Source organism: Desmodus rotundus, chromosome 9 (genome assembly GCF_022682495.2).
Source record: "Desmodus rotundus isolate HL8 chromosome 9, HLdesRot8A.1, whole genome shotgun sequence".
In the NCBI taxonomy this organism is placed as follows: domain Eukaryota; kingdom Metazoa; phylum Chordata; class Mammalia; order Chiroptera; family Phyllostomidae; genus Desmodus; species Desmodus rotundus.
Genome location: NC_071395.1, coordinates 92,855,373 through 92,878,899, shown reverse-complemented (window position 1 = coordinate 92,878,899; position 23,527 = coordinate 92,855,373). Strand labels below are relative to the sequence as shown.

General features: G+C 38.8%; 1 pseudogene; it reads right to left on the bottom strand.

Annotated features, from left to right (window-relative positions):
- Nucleotides 1-6,417: 6,417 nt before the first annotated feature.
- LOC112316509 (protein maestro pseudogene) lies at nucleotides 6,418-7,092 on the bottom strand (annotated as a pseudogene).
- Between the last annotated feature and the right edge of the window lie 16,435 nt (nucleotides 7,093-23,527).

Sequence of the window (23,527 nt, the reverse complement as noted above, 5' to 3'; positions counted from 1 at the left end):
CAAAACTGAGGCGAGGCTGCAGACTGGGCGAGCGGGACTGCCTGCAGCCTGGCACCAGCGGGCTGCACAGGCGGGGATGACTTAAGGGGAAGCTGAGACTCAGAGTTGATATGGTGGTTGCTATGGTGGGAGAAACTCTCAGTCTCACACAAAAGTCCCTTGAAAAGTGCGCTAGAGACAACCAGGCAAGCTGCATTGTTCCCTCTCTGTCCCCTCCCCCACAAGCATTGCTGCAGGAGGGTTGCCCTGCCAGGGTGAATTCCTAAGGCCCCACCCCCTTACAACTTACCAACTGCGCCAAGACAAAGAAATATGCCCCAATTGAAAGAACACAGCAAAACTTCAGGAAGAGAGCTAAGCAATGAGGAGATAGCCAACCGAGCTGATGGAGAATTTAAAACCCTGGTAATCAAAATGCCCACAGATCTGATTGAGCTTGGTCAAAAAATGAAAAAACAAATGAAAGATACCCACAATGAAATAAAGCAAAATATACAGGGAACCAACAGTGATAGGAGGGAAACCAGGACTCAAAGCAATGATTTGGAACAAAAGGAAAAAATAAACATCCAATGGGAACAGAAGGAAGAAACAAGAATTCAAAAAAGTGAAGAGAGACTTACAAACTTCTGGGACAACCTGAAACATTCCAATATCTGAATTACAGGGGTGCCAGAAGGAGAAGAACAACAGCAAGAAACTGAAAACTGATTTGAACAAATAATGAAGGAAAACTTCCCCAATCTGGCAAAGGAAATAGACTTCCAGGAAATCCAGGAAGCCCAGAGAATCCCAAAGAAGTTGGACACAAAGAGGAACACACCAAGGCACATCACCATTAAGCTACCCAAGATTAAAGATAAAGAGAGAATCTTAAAAACAGAAAGAAAAAAGGAGACAGTTGCCTACAAAGGAGTTCCCATAAGACTGTCAGCTGATTTCTCAAAAGAAACCTCACAGGCAAGAAGGGGCTGGAAAGAAGTATTGGAAGTCATGAAAGGCAAGGACCTACATCCAAGATTACTCTATCCAGCAAAGCTATCATTTAGAATGGAAGGGCAGATAAAGTGCTTCCCAGATAAGGTCAAGTTAAAGGAGTTCATCATCACCAAGCCCTTATTATATGAAATGTTAAAGGGACTTATCTAAGAAAAAGAAGACCAAAAATATGAACAGTAAAATGACAACAAACTCACAACTATCAACAAATGAACCTAAAAGAAAAGAAAAACAATGAAAACAAAAACTAAGCAAACAATTAGAACAGGAATAGAATCAGAGAAATGGACATCACGTGGAGGGATTTCAGTGGGAAGGGGGAAGGGAAGAACGGGGGGAAAAGGTACAGGGAAGAAGCAGCATAATTAGTAGGTGTAAAATAGATGGAGACAAAAAATGGTATAGGAAACAAAGGACTCAAAGAACTTATACGTACAACCCATGGCCATGAACTAAGGGGGGGGGGCAATGCTGGAGGGTTGGGGGACAAGGCAGAGGGGGGATAAAGGCAGAAAAAATTGGGAAAATTGTAATAGCATAATCAATAAAAAATACTTTAAAAAACAAAACCAAAAAAATAGGTTTGATGTTTTCTTACAGGATGACTTCTTACCACTTTTAAAATTTCTTTTATTGTTGATGTATTAAATTGTTTTTATCTTGTGGACTAGATCTTGCTAAATTATACTTTTCTAAAAAGACTTCCATTCCATTTAGATTTTCAATTTTTGCTATTTAAGCACAACTTTAAATCTTTTCTAATGTGTATGTCTGTATTTTTTTTTCTGGATCAGATTGGCCAAAGCTTTGTATATTTTATTGGTCTTTAAAAACCCTCCAATTTTTTTTTTTGGTTGGATCTATTTATTTGATCATCACATTAATTTCTGCTTTCATGATGACAAATTGTCTCCTTCTTTTAGGGTTTATTTGCCTCCTTACTTCTCTGAGTTGAATACCTAATTAGTTCAATTTAAATCTTTCTCTTTTTTTTGAAATAGTTTTATTTTATTTTATTTTAGAGAGAGGAGAAAGAAAGGAGAAGGAGAGGGAGAGAAACATTGATGTGAAGGAGAAACCTGGACTGGTTGCCTTCTGCAAGCGCCCCAACCAGGTACGGAGCATGGAGCCTGAAACTCAGGCATGTACCCTGACTGGGAACCGAACCGGACACCTCTCTGTTTGAGGGGTGATGCCCAACCAACTGAGCCATGCCAGCCAGGGCAATCCTTCGTGTTCTCTAAGAAATGCAGCTAAAGCTCTAGAATTTCCTTCAAATTTCACTTCATATCTACCAGATATGTTTTGTCTTTATTGGTTTCCATTTCTGGATAATCTGTGATTTGATATAATAGCAGTGTTTAATTTTTTTTGCACAGAGATTTGGGGGGATACCCTTTAATGATTAATTTCTAATCACTGTTTTTACTGAATTTTTGTCAGAGATTTGTGGAATGAATGATTTTTGTTATTCTGGTATTTCTTAAAATTTCCATTGTAGTTTACTACATGGCTAAATTCTAAGAATTTTCTATGACTATGAAAATAGGTGTATTTTGTCTTTGTTGGGTATATATAATATTCTATGTGTATCATTTAGAGAATGCTTGCTTGACTGTGTAATTTAAATCCTTCTCTATATCTTCTCTTTTTGTGTGTGTACTTGATTATGTGATTTTTCAGACAGGTTGTTAGAATCTCCCACTAACTCTCACAAACAGATTTGTGAATTTCTCATTGTATTTCTACCAATTTTAAAAAATATTTTATTTATTTATCTTTAGAGAGAGGGGAAGGGAGAGAGAGAGGGAGAGAAGCATCAGTGTGTGATTGCCTTTCGTGCGCCCTCAACTGGGGACCTGGCCTGCAACCTAGGCATGTGCCCTGACTGGGAATCGAACCGGCAATCCTTTGGTTTTCAGGCTCAATCCACTGAGCCACTCCAGCCAGGGTCAATTTTTAGTTAATATTGTGTATTTCAAAACTATGTTTATAATTAATAAAAGTTCAAAATTTTTATTTCTTTTTGGTGCATTGTACTTTTCATCAATGTGAAAAATCCTTCTTTGTCCTTTTGGTTACTTCTCACTTTTTAGAATGAAACTAATATTTTGTCTGAAATTACTATTGCTGTATCTACTTTCTTTCTGTTAGCATTGACATGGATATATTTTTTGCATTTATTTATTTTAAACTATCTTTACTATTTTATTATACATGTTTCTTATAAATAGCATATAGTAAAATGTTTGGAAAACCCAACTGGATTTTCTATTCTTTAATTGGAGAATTTAACTTATTTACATTAATTGCTATTAGTGGTGTACTTAGGCTTAATCCTGCTACCTTATTTTATGTTTTCTATTTACTACGATTTCTTACTTTTTTCTTTCTTTGTCTTTAATGCTTCTGTTGGATTGATTCAGTTTTTCTTTTTCCCTTTATTGTCTGGGAAACTCTATGTTACATTTTTCTAATGGTTACTCTTACATATTTAACATGGATTTAAAATGATCTGAATAGACACTTCTCCAAGGAGGACATACAGATGGCCCGTAGACATATGAAAAGATGCTCAACATCACTAGCCATCAGAGAGATGCAAATTAAAACCACATTGAGATATCACCTCACACCTGTCAGAATGGCCATCATTAATAAATCAACAAACAACAAGTGTTGGTGAGGATGTGGGAGAAAGGGAACCCTAGTGCACTGTAGGTGGGAATGCAGGCCGGTGCAGCCACTGTGGAAACAGTATGTAATTGCCTCAAAAAACTAAAGATGGAACCGCCTTTTGACCCAGTGATTCCACTGCCAGGACTGTACCCTAAGAATCCCAAGTCGCCAATCGCTATTTACAATAGCCAAGTGCTGGAAACAGTGTAAGTGCCCATCAGTAAATGAGTGGATCAAAAAACTGTGGTAAAAAATAAAAATAGAATTAAAAAACTGGTACATTTACACAGTGGAATACTGTGCAGCAGAAAGAAAGAAGGAACTCCTACCTTTTGTGACAGCATGGATGGAACTGGAGACTATTATGCTAAGTGAAATAAGTCAGTTGGTGAAAGACAAATACTATATGATCTCACTTATATGTAGAATCTAATGAACAATAAACTAACAAACAAAATAGAACCACAGGCATGGAGACGTGGACCAGACTGACGGTGACCAGAGGGGACGGAAGAGGGGGATAACGGTGGAAAGAAGGGGAAGGGACTAGACAAAGAGCATGTATGAATGACCCACGGGCATGGACAACAGTGTGGGGATTGACTGTGGGAGCCTGGGGTGGGATGGGCAGAGGAAGGCAAAGGGGGAAAAATTGGGACAACTGTAACAGAATGGCAATAAAAAAATGATTTAAAAATTTAAAAAATAAAAAAAATAAAAGTACTCTGGAAAAAATAAAATAAAAACCCGCATCTCAAAATCTAAATAAATAATTTTTTTCTGTTGTTTTTCTATCAATTAGTCTGTATATCCACACACTTTTTGCCCCCAACAACACGAGAGTCTCAACAAGCATTCATTCACTTTCCTCTACTTTCATCTTTCCCCTTCTGTTGTCCATCCTGAAATTATGTTATTTTAGGTGCAGGTAGTAATTAATTATTTTTCATCATCCATGAACATCATTAAACTTACTTCAGGTTTGTTTCTTTGCTTATCACTTTTTAAAAATATCTTTTATATTCCTTTGAATTCCTTTGGTGGGAGAAGCAGCTGAGTTACATCTTTTAGTAATTTTCTAAAGAGAAGGCTTGCGGGTGATAAGCTAGCTTCCAAGTCTTATCATGTCTGAGAATGTCTTAATTTTGCACTCTCCCTCCACTTAAATGTGAACTTAGCTGGAAATAAGATTTTAGCTTTAAAATAATCTTCCCTCGTTGTATTCAGATATTGTTTCATCGTCTTTTGGCAGCTAGCCTTAGTAACGAAACATATAACAGCAAGTTGATACCTAGTCCTTAGTAGGTTATTTGTTTGTCCCCACCTTATCCTTTGCATTCTGAGCTTTTTCTTTATCCTTGGTACTCTGATGCAGGCCCTTGCAATCTGAAAGCTTCCATTTTTCCTTTAGATCTAGGAAACTTTCTTCTATTATTTCTTGGATTATTTTCTTTTATCCTTTGTATTCTCTTTCAGGGATGCTTTAAAATGGGTAATCTGGTTAGCTTTTCCTTCTTTTGAATATGTTTTCTTACATTTTACAATTCTGGGGGGAGGGGACGTATACACATAATCAGATCACAGTTTTAATCCCATCTCTAGGTGCATTATGAGGGAAATTTAAAAACAAATTTCAAATTACACCTTTAAATGTGATTGAATTGGGCTCTGGCTATCTCCTCAAAGGATCTTACTTGTCTACCTTTGGATGGACTCCCTCCAGAGAATCTTACAATTTTTTTTACTCATTGAACCAGTGTTTATTTAGCGCCTAATTGTTGTCTGGCATTGTTCTAGGTCCTGAGGGTCCAAAGTTGAAAAAAAGGCACGAGTTTATGGTCTGGCATAGTTTCTCAATCTTGGTACTTTTATATTTGTTTATTTATTTATTTATGTTTACATCTCTAACCATACATCAGTTATTCCACAGTGAGGCGGTACCGCATGGTGGCTGAACGCTGTCTCTGAAAGTCAGACCACATGGGTTTGAATTCTGGCTCTATTATTTATTGGGTCATCTTGGGCAAGTTACTTAATTTCCCTGTGCCTTAGTTTTCTATCTATAAAGTGAGGATAATGCCAGTACCTTTCTCGTTGGGTTGTTGTATTAAATAACACTGGCACAGCACTTAGCACTCAATAAATTTTAAACATTCTCAATAAATGTTACTTCTTATCATTCCACACATCACCATCAGCCTGAGGTTTTTTAACACATACTTTGTAGATTTCTTTTTCCTTATTAATTCTTGTTCAGAATGATCTTGGAGAGAATGACTGTTGAAGATTATGAGAAGCTGAAGATACCCCTCCAAACCACCTTCATGGTATTTGGACCGAGTTTAAATAGATATTACCAAGAAAAGGGGTCAGTAGCAAATAGCAAGGTATCAATAGCAGATTTAAAAAATACTTATGGTAATTGTTATTCATCTCAGCTTCAGATATTAAAAATAATTAAAAATAGAAGATAAATGACTGTTGAATATAAGGAAAAAGCTGAGAAACAAGCACTGAATCGACAGAGACTGTAATTGTTTTAAAGAAAGTATGTTCCTTCTCATAAAATTCATATGGGGAGAAACTGACATACGTGAAAGCAATTTAGATTTACTTTGGATATAATTACACAATTTCACAGTATTATTTTTGCCATCGATTGCTCTCCCAATACCCCCTTTTCTGTCACAATCACAAGAGGCGAGCAGACACATCTGAAGAGTTAGAGGAGGGGACATATCAACTCTCCCGCAATGAGCTCACGTGGAAGCATTTCCCCTCGTCTCTGTGCCCCTTCCTTCGTCTCAGAAAGGGACAACACGCTAGAAACGTGCTTTTGCAAGTCTTGGCAACCTGAGGATTTCTATCTGTGAGTGGATCAGGAGGGAATCTTGAGTCCTCTTAATTTGGTGAAAATTTCTTCCATTTCTGCCCAGCAAAGGCGGCCAATTGCCCCCACAAAAGGCCAGGTATCTCAGGCTGTCATTCTCACCATCGCAATCAGTCCTGGTCTGAAAAGTAGGCCTGAGAGGAAGGAGCCCTACCCTTTCCCGTGGATCTTGCCTGGGATGATGATCAGTCTTCATGCTCCCGTGGATGACTTCAGAACTCACGGGATCATACGAGCCGCGTACCAGCAGGTCTCGGACAATTTTCTTATACTTTCTCACCTTGTCGGGGTTCTCACAGGCCATAGCTCCCAGGCCTCTCATTGTGATGTGACACTTTCTAGCACTGGGATCCCAGCTCTTTCTGCCAAGATGGAAAAACATTCTTCAGAGGCTCCAGCTTCTGGAACCTCAGTTTCTAGGTGACCTTAGGAAAAAAAGGCATCATTGATGTCCTTTACTTTTTGGGCCAGGAGGTGGGGATGGAAAGGGGCTGGCCCAGGATTCTTCTCTGCGTTTGGTCCATGGAATTAGAATCTCTTGCTCTGAGCTCCAGTGCTGGGGGAGCAGCTTGAAAGGTGCCTGCGATATACAGGGAGGAACTGAACTGTCTGGCTTCAGGGTGAGAGCTGGGTGGCAGCTTCCTCCCAGACAGAAGTGCTGGCAGAGGCCATTGTCCCTTTGCTGAGCCCTTCCCACAGGGCCAGAAGGTGGGTGCCATACCTGAGTGTCCATCAACCTCAGCCTTGGTACTATTGACATTTTTGACTGAATGATTCTTTGTTATGGGAGACCGTCCTGGGAACTACAGGATGTTTAGCAGCATCTCTGGCTTCTACCTGCTAGACGCCAGTAGCACTCCCCTGTGTGACAACCAAAAACATCTCCAAACATTGCCAAATGCCCCCGGTGGGCAGAATTGCCCCCTCGCTCCCCAAAGCACTGGTCTAGCAGGAGGAATACCTAATCTAACATGGGGAGTATGTTAGCGGAAAAATATATACCGTGCAGCATTTGCACAAAAGGTTAAGAGCTAACCCTGCCTGGAAGAGTTAGGTGCTTGACAAGCAAACAGGGAGAGACAGAAGAATTAATAGTAGTATTAGAGAGAAAACCAGCATGTAAAAACAGGAAGGTTGAAATGGTTTGATGTGTTTGGAGGACTCTAGTTCCGTTGGAACATACTTACGGAAGAGCTGCGCTGAGGGAGAAGGAAGCAACAAGGACGAAGAGGTAGAGACAAGTTACAAAAGAACTCACAGGCTATGCTGGGAAATCTGGGCTCTATCGAGTCATGATAGTAAACCACTGAAAGTATTAAGCAGGGACACGGCATCTTAGAAAGGTAATTTTTAAAAATAGGCTGGGAATGGTTTAGAAGGAGATAAGATCGGATATAGAGAGATCAGTTAGGAAACAGTTGCAGTAGCTAAGTGAAGGTTCTAAACTAGCGCCGTGGGGCCTAAAGAGATGGGAAATGGCACAATCAATATAGAGGAGGTAGAACTGATAATATTTAGTGATTGCTTAGCTAGAGCGAGTAAGGAATTGAGAGGAGTTAAGGACAATGTCAGATTCCGGTGGAAAGAGACGGTAAGTGGGAATGTTCTTAGTGAATTGTGTTCACAGGTAGATAATTCAAATAAAATAAAAAACAAAGCCCACCCTAAGTATCTTTCAGACCCATAGTTCTAAACACGATAGACAGCAAGTAAATTGACTGTTATTAGAAAACCAGAACTGACCCCCCAAGACTCCCAAAAACTCTTTGCTGTTCTTCATCTTGAAAAACTTAAGAGTATTTTTAAACATTTCCTCATGGTCTTTTTATTCCAAAATTTCAAGAGAAGAGTGTATTTATTTTTTTCAATGTCCCACTGTTGAATTAACTTATTTTTGTCACATTATTTTGGCTTTACACATGGTTGTAAAGTTTTAAGCCAAGATAAGACTAGGACTAATTTTTTTCATTTATTAATGATTTATTAATAGACAATTACAACCATAAAATGACTAAGTTCTTCAAGTACCATGAATGCCAAATAGTTAAAGGATGGGATGCTTTTTCTGCATCTTAGTTGAAGAACTGTGGTACTGAGGACCTCTACTGTTGAGAATATGAATAGCTTCAATATTAGGATTAAATTCAGCAAAACATGAGCCAGGCATGGGCAATCTACAGCCTGCCCAAAGTTCAGGAATTGTTTTCAGAGGCACATGGGTAGTGGTGTCACTGGAGCCTATACAGTAATACTGGTAGGGTAGGATGTAGGTCTCCTCCCACCTCTAGGAATACCTCTTCACCTCCAAGCGCCCAGCACTCTAGTGCTGTCTCCTGGCCTATGAATCCTTATTGGGCCTGACTCTTATTGGATTTTTGCTTTTTTGGGGTTTTTTTTTGAGGCCTACAGTTTTTCTGGGGCTTTCTTGAGGAACAATTACAAAGTAAATTTAATGTTCATGCAATTTAAGTCCACCGATGCTAAGAGTTGGAACTAATCTCTCATCTAATTTCTCCCAGTCTGTGCTTAGATCCATTGAGAAAGGGAAGAGAGCGTCTCCTCTATCCAACCCCTGCCCCTAGAAAAAACAGTTCCATCTAAAATGGTTAGGGATTGGAAATGCAAAAAGGTTAACAGAAATATTCTCTTTTCTAGATAATCTTTCCTTTATGTAGTCTACCCAGATGCTGCTATGTTGGCTAAAAGTACCAGGTTCTCCTACAACTTTCTCCCCCACAAAGTCTGAATCCAAAAGATGTTTGATTCTGCTGAGTGACTGAGCCGAGGACACACTTTTTCCTTCGGTCTTCCTCACCGTTGTCACAAAAGATGTTGAAACAGTACAATTATTTTTAAAGTGTTTTTTTTTCTTTTTAGTGAGAGGCCTTTCTCAAATGTTACACAAGTTATAGGGTTGGGAAAGACTTCTACTGTAATTATACTTAATATATGCCTGGGTATGGCCTTCCCTTTAAGGGAGCCTTAGTTCCATTATTTACATGATACTCACTGACAGCCATTGACCTGACCCCAGGGCCTCCCCAGGTACAGTTTGGCTAATAAATATCAGACACACTAGGGTTTGAATTTGGGCTCTGCTATTTATTAATTTATTGTTCGAGTTACTTAACTGCTCTGACTCTCAATTTTCTCCTGGGTTAAAATGGGAGAAAATAATGTTGATCTTGCAGGTTTTATGAGGTTTGAATGAGTTAACACTTATGAAAAATATATGACAGAGACCAGCACAAAATTAATGCTGAATGTACCTAAGTTTCCCTTCCTTTTCTTTTTCCTTTATAAAGAACACAATAAACTATCACTTCAAAGTGAGAGTAATCTGTGTTACAAAAACATGCCTAGGTGGGGTCCTTAATCGACATCAGGTTTTCAAGCCAAATGTGAGTCCAATCAAATTCTCCTTTTTATCAGGTTGTGTTTTTACCACAAGAAAGGCGGCCAAATCAGGGCTGATGCCGACAAAAGAAACTGCGCATTAGAGGGTTTGGTTGCACACAGTCCCCACAGCATAATGTGTTTTGGGTAAGGAATCCAATAGAATGGCAGGAGCGTAGCCAACATCGGTGGTCGCACGTGAACCTGCCGTTTGGTACAGGGGTTGCTGAGGGGAAATGTCTGATGAGCGTTCGAAATGAGGAACTGAAGCTCCAAATGCAGAGGAGGCTCCCACCAGCCCTGGCACCGTTCAGCCCCATTCACAACATGCGTGTGGGCATTCAGGCCGTCTCTACAAAGAAAGTTCAACATGCCCATGCCATTCGTCACAGATTTTCTGTTAAAAGGATATCTCAAACCATAGGCAGAGAACCGTAGGCTATAATACAAATTCAGGCTAGTACATAAATGTATTTTCACACCGCCAGAAGATCTTGTTGTTTTCAATGCTTGGGGTGAGGTGTGAAAGCTGATGACTCCCATTCATTTTGAAAATGAGGAAGGGGCAGCAATGGGGTTGAAGGCATAGTGGGTCTGCAATCTGGAGATCGAGGGTCTAAACCTTGCCTCTGTCACTGCCTGTCAGTGGGACCCAGGACCAGTCCTCTAAACAGTGCGTCGGTTTCCCCACCAGAATGCTCTAAGCAACAATTCTGGCATGACCTCAGAGGGAAAAGATAATAGGCATGGAATACTTCGCAATCTTCCTTAAGACAGCGTTACATAAATCCAAGTCATTACTACCGCTGATACGCTAGGATGATAGTACCTGCCGGGAGGGAATCATCACCCCTGAGAGAGAGTAAGCTATTAATCACCTCAAATCCCTCCAGTTGGGCGTCAAGTCAAGCACAAGCGAGAGATACGCAAACTATAGTACCGGTGTCAGAATGATGATTTCCCATCAGCCCCGAGCCTTCACTGTGAACATGTCGCTTCTGAGAAAATGATTCTGAATTCGAAGTAGCCTCATCGCTATAAGATGTGATCTTGACTAGTTTACCTCTCTTGAGGCTTTAAATCTTGGCAACGGTGCTGTGCTTCCCACTTAAGCCGAAGTACGTGGGCAGGGCTGTGCTGTCAACATAACCAGGAGGAAAGGTGCTGACATTAACTAAGAGCACCGCATCCAATTTAGGATTAGAAATTGTCTTTCCAAATCTAAACTGTAACTGTTAACAGATTTCGCCTCTAACTAATGTGGTCACGTGCAGATCAAATGTTGAGATTGAGAAATGCGACTTACTGGTGCAAGGAGCTCACTCGCAGACGGAGCCCAGAACCCAAAGGTGACTAATCGGCTGGAGAGGGAAGATGAGCACCAGGCCGCCTTGCTTGTCACTGTGCCACTTAATCACACGAATCCCTTAACGAGAGGCTCATCTGCATGGCAGGAAGTTAAATACCGACAAGAATAAAACCAAAGCTCCAAATCAGTTTAGACACCTGTTTCAAAGAGTAAGTGTGATAAGATTGTCTGCGGGGAGCAATTTTTTCTGTAAACATTCTTAAGATTTTTGACCCAAATAAGTTAGGACTCATTTTCATAAAGGTTCTGAGTTTTCTATAATGTAGATAATGTTATATTCCAGGTAAAAAGCTGACCAGATTCTAGTTGAAAGCAAAGAGTATCCTCTAACTGTGGTTTCTAAAGCATAAGCAAGATACTTCCTATTTCAGAAGGAATCCAATTTAGAGATTTCCTCTAGCTGCACCAAAAACACTACAAGTGGCCTATGTTTCTACGCATACACTTAACCTCTTTGATTCTGATCAATTTTCCCTCATGATCCTTACATGGTTTAAATGAACTTTCTGTAAGGCAGACTCCAACCGTTTAAAGTCCTAGTATATGAGGGGATTATTTAAAGATTTTTTTAATCTACATGAAATATATCAATTTAAAGACTTTATTTTTTTCTTAAAAAACCATACAACCAGTCTCATACCATCATTTGATAACTTTTTCTCCTGTGTTCCATTTTTAATTAAAATTACAGATATAAAAACGTGCAAATCAATTAAACACTTGAAAAAATATTAGTGAAAAAGTAAAGCAGAAAATGCTCTCTTCTGAGAAAAACCTACCATTTACTGGCAGTGCTAATTACAATTCTTTAAAATTTAAAAATAATTTAAAATGGAAGATCTCTCATCAGAGTTAACTTTAAGCAGAATTTAGTTTTCCTTTAACAATGCAAATGTCCAGAAAACCCCGGAGATACCCAAATGCATCAGGCACCTTTAGAGTAACAACATCCGAGCGGATATACTGGGAAAGGGCCCATGGAGGGTTTCCGTGACTACTGGACAGAGGCAGCCCAGAGTACCACAACTCTTCAAAACATACCAAAGTGGGGAATAAAGCATTCAAACACGAAAGGGGCACTCAGCGAGAGCTGCAAGAGTCTTTTACCTAATTAAAAGCTTAAATTTACAGAACTTCAGAGCATTGCCGGTTCAGCTTAACTTTGCCAAAATAATCAAGCAGAATAAAGCAAAACAAATAGGGGAACAACAAGCCTACCACTCTGGTTTTGATTTGCTGCCCATTACAGCTGAGTAGTTTGGCCTGCTTGGGCTAGACTGCTTTCAAACGTCTTCCAAATGCCCTATAATGACACCTAATTTTACATTTAACTCTTGGAGGAAGAAGCTGTTTTCCTTGTGATAGTATTTGTTCTATTTGACCATTATCAAACTGTTTGTTCTAATCTGTTGGAAAAAAACCATAATATATTGGGCTCATCTAAAGGCTTTTCCTAGTTAGGAAGGTGACGGAAAAGATTTAGCTCTTTAGCCTGTCTTTAAATCTTCTAAATGAAAGATGATTTACAATTAAGCTATGAAACTGTGAACGCTCTCAAGTCTGGAAAGTTTCAGTCTGAATCCAATGCAAAAGACTCTGCCTCACCAAACCGAACCTCACAAAAATCAGCCGCTATGGTCGAATCTTGTTAATAAATTATAAAGGGTTTACATACTATGTTTAATTCAGCTAGTTTCAGCTGGAACATTATCAGTGTTTCCCTATAATGTGCCATGAAAAAGTAATAGGCTTATAGTTAAAGACAAAATGGCATAACGTAGCAGGAAATTGTCACACAAAAATCATTTTCCTACTCTTGAAACCTCTATGACTCTATTAACCAAAGTCACCCCCAAAAATCTAACACAAATCATTCTCCTGAAGAAAAAAAATGATTACATTTCTCATAGTTTGATAAAATAGGACAGAAAGATAAGGTTTGCTAGGCTCTTCAGAAGACGTCTCCAGGTTTAGTTGCAAATTAAGGTAAATTTTTACAAATCTTCAAACTGTAAACAGTTTGAATAGAATGAATCTTCATTCATTCTAGAATGAATCTTCTAGATTCAATAGAATCTTCAAACTGTTTACGTTTTTAACAGGTTTAGGATAATCAAGTTTGGGGGGCTCATTAACATAAATTCCTTGCTTTTCCTTCTCTGCACTCAGTCCACGTCCTTGCCCTTGTTCTGAGATCTTATTTCTATTCAACAGGCAATACCAGTAGTGTGGTAGAAAGCCCATGGTTAGAATCTGGGTTTGGAGCCAGGCTATATACATTCTTTTCACCGGAGCTCATTTTCCTCTTCTGGAAAACAATGGAATTAGGCTAAGCGTCTCGAAGAATTCATTCCAGTTTAAAACTCTGAGTTCTCAGCAAAGGAATAGTACCAAGCAATGGCACCCACATATCACATCATCCAGGTCTCTCTGTAGACCTTTGAGTAAATGCTAAAAAATGACCCAACTAACTGAATATTGAAAACAAGAACTAAAGATCAAGAAACTAGGAGATTTGAGGGCAGGGGTGGGGAAAGAGCTAAAAAGTTAAACAGATAAAATCTAGAAAGAGAAAATTGCGTAGGAAAAGTTGTTGTACACAGTAAAGTTCCACTTCAGATAATAGAAGGAGAAAAAAGAGAATATAAATCCAGAAAGAAGACTATGACAAGAATAAGATTTACAAAACTGTGCCAGAAATAACACATTCCAAAAATGAAGAGAGAGAATTTCTCGATGAAATTTATGGGGGCGACATGGGTTAAGACAACGTGTACAGGTTTCGAGTGTACAGTTCTGTGAAGTGTCACCTGTGTGTTGCATTGTGTACACAGCACCCAGAGTCAAATCTTCTTCCGTCACCATATATTTGACCCCCTTTCTCAAAAATGAGGCTGATGTACTCACACCCTTTTGTCCCGGAGACAATGGATGCAGTGGCTAGAACACTGAGCTAGGACTGAGAAGAAAGGTTCTGTTGCAGTTTAGACTTCTACCGTGTATTAAGAATCAAGTCACTTCACCTGTCCAGACTATCATTTTACTTACCTGTAAGAGGAATAGGTGGGACTCAGTCTTTAAAGTCCCTTAGAGATCCTAAATTATATAAACTTACATAATTAAAAAAAAAGCACTCTTAATTAAAGTTAGCCAAGATTCTAAGGCCTTCAAAGTTGAGATAATAATAATATCCACTTCATACATTTTGGAAAATTTAATGAAGTGGTGACCGTGGAAGTGTTTTGTAGGCTGCAAAATGCTGTGTGAGCTATGGCAGTGAATATTATTATTTATCAGCATCTTAAATAGATGAGGAGTAAATGTTGATAAAATTTTGGCAATGTGACAGTAGGCGGTCAGCACGTACTTTCTGAGTAAATAATGGATTCAAAGTAACACGTCTACTCTTGTGAGAACAACTGATAAACAGACTCGCAGATATAAGGGGAGAGAAGCTCATATAAACATTGTGGAGAATGTGGGCAAATAGGGAGCCCAGTTCCATAACAAAGCAGGAGGATGTTTGGAAGAATTTTAGGGGGTTGGTTGGTTGGTTTCTTTTCCCCACATTAGATTTTACCTTGAAGATCCTTTGGTTTCAAAAAACACTGTGTCGACCATGTGCAAGATTTAAGGTTACCTTCTCAAACCGGACAGTAGGTGTTTGGCATAAATAAGACAGGTCCTGCCCTGAAGCAGCTTACAATCAATTCTGAAGAATGACAACTACATGCGAACTGTAATATAATGTGACATGTACTGTAATGGATCATTACATGTGTGAGACCTTCCACTTCTATTTTTAAAAGTCATGTGCAGTATAATGACCTTTAGGTCAACGGCCGACCTAGGTTCATCCCATAAGATCACGATGGAGCTGAAACTTTCCTATCGCCTAGTGACGCTGTAACGGTTGTAACAGTAGTGTGGCACAGGGCGCCTGAGTTTGAGGTGATGCTGGTATACGCAGAACTACTGAGCGGCCAGGCATATAAAAGCACAGACCACACAATTATGCATAGTGCATAATGTTCGATAATGATAAAAGTAATTGTCACTGGTTTATGTATTTACTATACTATCCTTTCTATCATTATTTTAGAGTATACTCGTTATACACATGTTAAAAAGTTTGCTGTAAAACAGTAGGCTGTGTTACACCAGCATCGACTTCATCCAACCTCTGTTTACATCTCCTGATTGCACCATTTTCTCTTGTGTTGGTTTGTACAGAGGCACGCTGTACAAGCCTGTAGCCTGGGAGTAATAGGCTGCATCATATAACATAGCTGTGTAGAAGGCGATAGCATTTAGACTTGTGTAAGTAACTGTGATATTCACACAGTGATGAAATTGCCTAACGACCCATTTCTCAGGCCGCGTCCCTGTGTTAAGAGGCTCAGGACTGTACTAGAACCTATGGAACCATAAATCAGGGAAAATAATTCTGCTTGGGAAGAGTGAAGGGTAAGGAATGGAGAACAGTTTCTGTAGGTGATAATATTTAATATTCCTTGAAAGATAGAATAGGATTTCTTTGAGTGAAAAAAGTAAGATGACTGGAAGAGAGTATCAGGGTGGAAACATAAGTGAGAACCAAAATCCAAGAGGCAAAAATTGAGCACGAGGGCGACTAAGCCACGGCTGAAGTTTTCATTGTTCGGGCCGTGAGAGAAGTCATCCTCTGGCCAGTCACGACGCGTTTTTCAGGGAGGTGTTCTCGGGCAGATTTTTTTTTTTTTATCTAAAAGCATTGTTAACTCCAAAAAAGTGTCAATGCAAACACATGTGTTTTGCTGGGTATTTTACAAAGGAAATTAAAAAGATAAGAAAATAATCTCTCCAGAGCTTAAATTTAGACTAATTCAGTTCTGAGGACATCATACAACTTTTTTTTCTCTTCTTCAAGATTTCATGTTTTAATTCAAACTCTAAAATGGGCTTATAGACAGCATTGCCTGTAATAAACTGCACCCAAAATTATACAGCTAAACACATGCAGGTAGGGCTTGGACTCTCGGTCTAACTCACATCACGTTGAAGCGCTCTCAATTCTATTTTGGAACAGCAGGAGGCATGCAGCGGAGCTAACTTTTCTCCCTATGGCTCAAGCACATTACCTTACTTATTTCCATTTCCCCCCCAGTGCATTCTTTTAGCTCCCTTCCAGAGAGGTGGCATATACTTTACTCACTTTTCTGTCACATCTGACTGACTGCTAACTAGCCAGGTTGAAATATCTTTTCAAACTTACCCTCACCATGAGTTAATTGTGATTTTTGAGTGCTGCAACGTAAGGCATACCATCCTTGACACGTTCTCAGATCCCGCTGGTTTGGGTCCAGGGTTTGGGGCTGGAAATTCAATCAGAACAATGCTTTCCTACAGATTTTGACCTTTATATTATTTTTAACACATAAAGTTCAACAGAAACAAACAGCATGAAAGGAGCTTCATATATTAAACACATAGAAAGCTGAGAGGTAAACATCCCATATGATGCCAAGTCTGTAGCTGCTATGGAGAACATTATGCAGCAGGGTAACATTATGCATCCCGTGCAGGAGGTTCATTTAGCATTTTCGTTGTCAGAAGATATGAGCCTGTCCGTCTGAATGTGGCTGAGCTACACCAACACAGGTGGTCTGGTGGGGGTCCTTTGGAGAAGATAGTTCTAGAGAGACTCAGAAAGAACCTGGGGCTTTTCTTCAGTCCTTTTGCATTTCCCATGTTCCACTAAGGTCAAACAACCTTTATAAGTGGAAATTAAAAGTTAAAAATCAGCACGAAAATCAAATCACTCTATTTTCTCACCTAACCCCACCGAAGTCAGGGTGATTGGAAATCTTATCTCCCCATTTCAACTAAAAAGTGGATCCCGATTTAGGACTTTATTTATTTATTTATTTATTTCCGATTTAGGACTTTATTAAAAAAATCTCTGACTATTTCATATGCGGTAATTCTTCAGAAGAGGATATAATGTTGGTATTGTTTTAAAAGAAGTAGTGAATTAGATAATAATGAACAGAATACTTTGATTTCTAAATCATGATTGAATTTTTAATGGATTTCCTTTACTGATTATAACATATGTGTAAGTACATTTAGCATATGTGTGATTCTATCTTTAAATACATGCCTATTAAAGAGGCAAACACATTATTTCTAGGTGCCAACCCTGAAAGCCCTCATTTGTATGACAGGTACATCTTGCTCTGTAACACTTCCTTTTGCTGCCAAATGGAATAAACGTGCTTTGTTCAAAGCATATATAGTTTCAGATACATACGATGTAAATGGGAAGATTTATGTGGCAAAATTCACCTGTGGGGAGCACACAGAAGCTATATTTATACTAATTAATATTTGGGAGACAGCCTAGCATTGAGGGTAAGCATGCTGGCTACAGATTCACACTGCTGTGCCTGAATTCAGGCTCTACCACCTACTATACTGTACAATCTTTCTTTGCCTTGATTGTCTTATCCTCAGCGGAGATCACAACAGTACCAAGTATTAAATTAATTAATATGTGTAAACTACTTGGCACTGTGTACAACACATACTAGTGCTCCAAAAAGATAATTATTTGCACAATACTATTTGCTTTTTTTAAATTTCATTTATTTATTCTTAATAAGAGAGAGAGGAAGGGAGGGAGAAAAAGAGGGAGGGAAACATCAGTGTGTGGTTGCCTCCTGGGCACCCGCAACTGAGGACCTGGCCCACAACCCAGACCTGGCCCACAATCCAAGCATGTGCTCTGACTGGGAATCAAACCGCCAACCGTTTGGTGTGCAGGCCAGCGCTCAATCCACTGAGCCACACCGGCCAGCGCAATCCTGTGTGCCTTAAAACTGTCCTCACTAGCACCTCACTTGGTCCTCCTAATAACCTTGCTCCCGTGAAGCAGCAGAGTGCAGTCGTTAGAAGTGGATTCTGGAATCAGACTGCTTAGACCAGAAGCCTACCTTTCCTACCTACTAAATACGCAAAATAGTTAGATTTCCTTTCTAAAGCTTCAGTCTTCTTATCTGTAAACCAGGGATGACAATAGACGCTACCCCATAGCATTATTGTGCACACATGCAAAGTACTTAGAAGAATACCTCTAACATAGCAGGTGTTTAATAAATATTAGCAATTATTATCTTCATTTGAAGATGGAAAAAACTATTTCAGAGAGGCAACTGATTTGCCTAAGGGCAAATAGCTTAAAAAGTAATAAAGCCATAAACAAGAAGAAAAACACCTACTAAACTCTTATAAATGTTTATGTTTACTCTAGAAAACACAAACATAAGCATTAAGGTTAGGGTTAGGCACTCACGACATGAAAAGAAGACATCCCCTCTGTGTACACATAAATGATGTCAATACAATATGCTGAATGGAGATTTGCAGAGATCATTTTGGGATCACAGAGAAAGAGACTTTTAAAGTACAACCTAGGACCCCGGGAGAGTAAAAGGTGAGCAATGATTAGCCAGGCAAAGATTCATGGGAAGGGCAATCCAGGTAGAGGAAACATAATGAGAAAAAAAGAAATCCAGTCTTGCTAGAGCATAACATTCTAGATGGAGGGATGCAGAAAATAAGATTGGGCCACGAAGGGCCAGACATCTCGTGTGCATATGAAAGAAAGAACGTGGGCTTTATTTAGGTGGCGATGAGGAACTACTGAAGTTGCAGCAGGAAGTGGTAGGCATATCATTCAGGATACATTATGTATGACGGATTTAGAGGGCAAGATTAGAGGGAGGCAAGACACTGGCTGGGAGGCAAGATATGAAGCAGGTCTGAACTAGAGTATGAGCAGCAGAGATGGAGATGCTACATCTACAGAGTATCACAAAGCTTGGAAAACAGTGAGACTGGTAAAAACATTTTGTAGCAGCGAGACTATCAAAACACATTACTGTATCACCAATATCACAGTTTTTTTTTAAAAACTGACTTTTCTAATTGTTGACAGTTTACCTGGCTATTATTTCGGAGTCATGTATATCTTTAATCCTATTCATACTATACTAATATTATATGTTTATGTCATTTCCTCAACTACACTGCAAGCTCCCTGAAGGCACTAACTTTTTCTTATATTTATCTAACACAGCATCTAGTCCATTACTAAATATGTAGTGGGCATGCTATAGATACTTGATTAGTGAACCTTAATTATTATATTAATATAGTGTGATCTTATAAGGAGAGCATAATTCTTACTCTAATAAAGCCTATTATCAGGTAAGTAGTTATTACCTTACCTAAATATGAGAAATTCTAAAATTAAAACATATTCCAAGCATGGCCAATAATTAACTTTTCAAATTACTTTAATGGAAGCTATTTTTAAAAATCAAATAATAATAATGTCAAGAATTTCCAGCAAGGGAAGCTCTACCTTTAAGAAAAGTTGCTGCAACATATCTGGGAAAGAAAACCTTTTCAGAGACACGATCAAAGGAGTACCACGTTCAGTTTGAAAAGCAACTTGCACACCTGCTGAGATGTTACTTTTCTATTAATGTTTACATGGTACTAGACTCTTTAGTGGTTTTCTTACAGCTCTTCTGTGGGATGGAAAGTTGACAAAAGGTTATTTCTTTGTCCCTTTTGAAAATTCTACTTTTATCTAGAGGCTGAAACTTCTTTTGTCCCTGTCTTTTGTTCTGATGTACACACTGGTGAATTGTAATTGAAGTGACTCACCATTGATGCAACTTGTGAAAAGTTCAGCATAACTGGTAATTAAATGAAGGCATTTGGAAAACATTACAACTTTTGTGTTAATGGGTGTAACCCAGAAGATGGGCCTAGTGAATATTCCCTTTTATGTATTATGACTCCACCACATTAAACCAGATGATAAATAAACACCAAATACACTTTAAAGTGCAAGGTATTATCAAGCAGAAATCATTGATCTTATACCTAACATGTTAACAATGACCAAACAATATCACCTATGAGTAAGAGAGTACTGTATTCTATATAAATTGTAAATTGTTTGAGCTCATTCAAAAGTATTTTCAATTTGCCTTGAACTTCTTTTCACTGCAAACAGTTATTACTAGGAACTATTGTCTCTATGAAAATTAATGATGAAAATGAAGCAAAAACAAACTGAAAATTCCTCAACAAACACCTATTTTCCTATAGAGCTGGAAGGTTGAACATTTTAAAGCTAAAGGAAGTTTCAAGTACCTAGAACATTGAAATTGCCTTCTTTATCTGCTTTTAAAACACGTTGGTCTCCAAGACAAGAAACTGTATGCTAATTAACACAGGTTTCATTCCAAGTCAAAATTCAAGGAGGAAGCACGCTTTGGAAGGCGTTACAAAATTATGATGACTAATTCTACGTAAGAACTATTAGGTATCTTTGTCTAAAGTGTTTTATGTGCATTTTGGTTACTCAGAGCTAACTTACTTTAGATGTCTGGGGAGCTCTTGGTGGGAAGCATTCCCTGCCTACCTCCACCTGTCTCCATTTTTTTCAATACCCATGGTGAAAAGAAGGCAGGAAAAAACATTACAAATGTGCAAGTCATTACTATAAGCACTGAAAATAGAATGATTCTACAGGTTCAGATTAGCTCATTTATCTCCTCTATGTTTACCTAACCAACCACACCTACGTTGACATAAGATTCACGGAGTAAAATAAGAACCCATATTTAAGCATAAAGATCAACAACAAAAAATACCACCCAGGAAAATATTGTTATTAAGTCAAATCACGAGTTAATCAGTAAGATGTATGAATGATTTGACAACCTCCTGGCCCTGGTACCTGAGGATACTAGTTGGAGCCACACCTCTGGTCCGTCTTTGAGTTCCCATAGCTGACACTGTGAGCACAAAAAAGAGGCGGAGTGGGAGAAGGGAAGGGAGGATCAAGGACTTGCATAGGACTCCAGGCCAGAACATGCGCCTTTCCTGAGTCAAAGGAGAGGTTGTCTTTGTCACGTACACAAGGTACGAAAAGTAGCCAGACCGGGGTGGAGCGCAGAGGTACCTGAGGGGTGTATAAAACCATCAAACGCCAAAGTTCACACCCTGATAAAATTAGTTTCTCAGAGAAAATATGGTCGAAGATTAAGTTCAACCTGTTGCAAGTTCTCATCTAAAAATATGCCACCTGCATAAGTTTAATTAAAATTTAGAAAAAGATATAAACACACAGAGCCATGTGTAGATATTAAATACAGTTATAATCTGGCCCATAGTTTTGACTTTATATGGTTATCTAGATAGTTTTGTTCCCAAGTTATCTGAGTATTTTGAATGTACTTAGACTTCTCAGTAGTGTTAATTTTTACAAAATGCTTGGGTTACATATATGGCTAATGTTCCCCAGAAAATGAAATACAATTAAACAAAAATTCTTGGGTATTTACCTTACATTATGACTTTTAAAATGTTTTTTTATAGCTTAAATTCTGCCAGTTGGAACAGAAAAACATGTAGACCGTAATGAGACTCAAACATCCACCAACTGATGAGTGGTTTCCACCTTTTTGCTATTTGTGAATAGTGTTGCCGTGAACATCTGTATACAAGGTGTTGTAAGAATGATATGTTTTCAATTCTTGAGTGCATGGCTGGGAGTGGGATTGCTGGGTCATATGGTAATTCTGTAACTTTCTGAAGAACCACTAGACTTCTTACCACAGTAATTGTACCCTTTATCTTCACACTAGCCAAGCTTAAGGGTTCCAACTTTTCACGTCCTCACCAACACTTGTTATTGTCCTTTTTAAAAAAATCATCATGGCTCTCCTAGTGGATGTGAAGTGATATTTCACTGCAGTTTGGCTTTGCGTTTCCCTAATGAGAAATGATGTTTAGCATCTTTTCATGTGTTCACAGGCCATTGTCTACTCAAGTCCTTTACCCATTTTTAAATTGGACTGTTTGTATTTTTGTTGTTGAATTGTAAGAGCTCTTTATAGATTCTGGACACTAGACCTTTATCAGATATATGGGTTGCAACTATTATCTCCCATTCTCAAGGCTGTTCCCTCACTTTCTTGGCAGTGCCCTTTGATATGCACATTTTTTAGATTTGAAGGTAAAGTTATCAGGGTTTTTTTTGTTGCCTGTGCTTTTAGTGTCATGTCTAAGAATCCACTGCCAAGTCCAAGGCATAAAGATTGATGCCTAAGCTTTCCTCAAAGACTTTTATAGTTTACATTTAGGTCGTTGACCCATTTTGAACTAATTTCTGTATGCAGTTTGAGGTAGGAACCCAACGTCATTCTTTTGCACCTGGCTATGCCGTTGTCCCAGCACCACTTGCTGAAGAGGTCATTTTTTCCCAGTCTTGGCATTCTTATGAAAAATATGCCCATGGACACATGCGCGTATTTCAACACACTCAATCCTGTTCTATTGCTCGCTCTGTCTATCCTTACGCCACCACGCTTTCTTAAACACACTGCAGAGGACAAACTGTGAACGCTTCCATAACGATACAGGATCCTTACTTTTAGTATCACTTTGCCTTCAGGGTACACTCCACAGCAAATTATGCCAGACTGGTATTTTGAGTAATTTATGTTTTATATGGTTTTCTATCTTCCCCTTGCTGAGAGGTGTCATTTTTCCTTTTTGCTATAACAGGGGGCTGGTCATAACGTATAATCTCATTTTTTCCTTCCTAACTCACTATTTGTAATGCCTCTGTGAATTCAGATGACTGAGCTTTATTCATTCAATAAACATTTGAGTGTCCACTATTTTAGTTTTTGAGGAACTGCTAATGACTTTCATATTCTAGGGTGAACATGAACATGTTCACAATTTGACAGACATGTATGTACGCAGCTCATTGTAATATAAAACACTAAGTGTACTAATAAAGGTAAGAATAGTGTTGTGGGAGTATAAAGAAGAAAGTGTTAATTTAACTCAGGAAGACAGGGGAAGATTTCACAGGGTTGGTAACATTTAAACTATGATTTGAAAGATGAATGGGATTTTGTCAGATTTTATGAGATAGAAAAAGATGGGAAGTACACTTGAGGGAACAGGAGAACATACTATGTTCAGGGAACAATAAATATTTTAGGGTGACTTCAGTCATGGTAAAAGGGAGGAGAATGAGAGGAACAGAGAGGGACAGAGGCCGGGAGGAGCAAGGGAACGAGAGAGAGAAAGAAAGAAGTAGAAGAAGGAAGAGGAGG